The sequence below is a fragment of the Myotis lucifugus genome, unplaced genomic scaffold (genome assembly GCF_000147115.1).
Source record: "Myotis lucifugus unplaced genomic scaffold, Myoluc2.0 scaffold_41, whole genome shotgun sequence".
Taxonomy (NCBI): Eukaryota; Metazoa; Chordata; class Mammalia; order Chiroptera; family Vespertilionidae; genus Myotis; species Myotis lucifugus.
In genome coordinates this window covers 5,048,600-5,051,206 of record NW_005871089.1, presented here as the reverse complement: position 1 = coordinate 5,051,206, position 2,607 = coordinate 5,048,600, and positions in this window count along the sequence as shown.

Below are 2,607 nucleotides of genomic sequence, written 5' to 3'. Positions count from 1 at the left end.
CTCCACCTGGGCTTCCTGCAGGAGGATGTCTTTATCCCCCTGGGTAGTTTCCTTGTTTTCCATCCCATCATACTTCATCCGCCTCATCTAGTGCAGTCATCAGCACATTTGGGCCCAGCTAACCCTCCCCCTAAAACTATGGGCGGGGTGGGGTGGGGGTCCTCCTGCTACAAAACACTTCCTGAAGGCCCTTCATATAGCAGGATTTGGCAGGGGTGGGGGATATAAGGGGGACATCATTAGAGATAAAATCTGATTACTGAATAGGTATATGGGCCCAGGAGAAAGGTCAAGTCTGCCAGGAGCTCCCAATGCAGAAGGAAGATAGACTTTCTGCTCTGCCACCCTCAATTCTCTGTTGCTTGGTGCCATCAGGGGACACAATAAACACAGATTCTGAGACTCATCCAAGGCAACGGACAAGTTCAGGAGTTCTCTGCCTGTCGTGTCCCAGGATGCTCTGTGGGGAAATCACACCTCAAAGTTTGTCCTGATTTAGGCAAGGTAGTGGCTTCAATGAACTCACAGCAATCAGACACTGGCCAGGGAGTGCCCTGGGGAGGGAAACTTCCAGGCATTTCCCTCTCTGTGCCTGTAGGCAATGAGCTCCAGTAGCCCAAGGGCAGGCCTGGAAAGAAAGTTGCAGGTGTGAGTTGTCAGAAGCAAAGCACACAGAAGCCAAGGGATGGGCATGCAGAAATGGGTCAGCTACGTCATTCATTCCACAAGTAGTGATTGAGTCTCCCCATGTTGCCAGGCATGGGTGCAGCTATGAACCAGGCAGACGGCATCTCTGCTCTAAGAGACATTACAGGCTCCTGCACCTCTCAGCGTGTTCAGGCCTCCTTTGTGTGAACCTTGGGGCTTCTGGAAGGCTAGCATCCCCAGGACAGGCTCCATCTGCTTCAGTAGGTGACCTACCTGGAAAGACATCGTGCACCCACTGTAGTGAATAGGGAGCTGTCCAGAGTCACAGAACATCAGAGCTTGGAGCCTGGAGGTTCTCTATCCCTACTCCTTCACTTTATTGGAGAAACTGAGGCCAAGATGGAGGTCACAAGTAGGTAGGACTGTGAAATGTCCCCAGTGCGCAGCTTCTCTGGTCCAAGACAGGCCAATCTTGGTGGCCATCACTGACCTTGGTTTAAAGGCCCTTGAGACTCTCCAATGAGGCCTCTCTGATGGTTTTTATCTGGATGGGACAGGTGGTCCACTTCAGGTCTGTATTAGCCCCCTGTACTCCCTGAGAGACTGAGGTTGTGCCTCAATTGCAGCAGCTCTAGTAATAGCATGTTGGCCCCCAGCCAGGCCCCACAGAGAGAACCGCCAGCCAGGCAGCTGGTTGGGGCAGAAATCTGGAGGAAAGGAGAACGCTTCCTGAGGTGGCATGTTGCAGAGGTGCCTCTAATTCGACACCCAGGCAAGGCCAGTGTTAATGGCCAGGTCTTGGGGACAACCGGGTACAATTCAGTGTAAGGGAGTCTGGAGCAGGAGATCAGAGGTCAGGGGGTTGTACCTGCTTTTCCACTGACTTTCTGTGAGACTCTGGAAAGGTGTCTCTTCTCCTGACCTGTTTCACCTCCTGTGCTCTGGGGCTAAATGTCCCTCACCACCCACCTAGGGCAGTAGCTTGGTGTCATATTTTCACTCCTTAGATCTGTTCTTACCCATTCCAAAATGCGGAAGGTTCTCTTCATGCAGTGACCTCCCAGGAGGGACAGCCCCCAGGCATAGCTCTCTGCAACCTATCTGAAGGGCCCCAAATAGGTTTTACTGGGAAAGCCAGTGTGGAGGGGCCAGGGAGGGTGAGCCCATGCCCCGCCTGTGAGTGCTTCAGCCTCCTCTCCCGGAGCCCTTATCTCCAGACCCAGCTGGAAACTTGATGTATTTATTTGCTTCTGCCAGGACCTTCTCTGCCTCTGCCGGCACTGAAAGAAAGTGACCTTCCTGCAGATGCTGTGTCTGGTGAGCCAGGTGGGGGCTGAGGTAGGGCGTGCTGTAAATCCTTCCAGCCTGCAGGGTGATCCCATCAGGGTAGAGGAGACAGTCCAGGAGGCTTAGAGAGATGGGAACAGAGGTACCAGGAGAAGTAGTTGGGAACAGAGTCACCGGGATCCTAAATGAACCAGAACCAAGAGAAAGAGGAGAGGGAGAGAAGGGAAGAAAGAAGAGGGAGAGGCGGGGAGTGGAGGGGAACAGTGGGGTGGGAGTGAAGGTGAAAGAGAGGGGGTGGGAGGGAAGGAGATGGGGGAGGGTCAGCACAATGCCTTCTCCTCTAAGGTGTTGGATGTAAAGTTATGTTTCACTGAGCATTGCCAATTCACAAAGTTTAGTGCTTTATGTATGTTTTCTCATTTAATCCTCACAATTTTCTTTTTTAAATTAAATTTTATTGTTGAAAGTATTACATATGTTCCCTTTTCCCCCATTGACCCCCTTCTAGCCCGCCCCCACTGCCTGCCTCAGACCTTCATCACCTTATTGTCTGTGTCCATGGATTATGCATATATGCATTCAAGTTCTTTGATCTCTTCCCACCCACCTACCCTCCCCCACCTTCCCTCTGAGGTTTCACAGTCTGCTCTATGCTTCTATGTCTCTGGACCT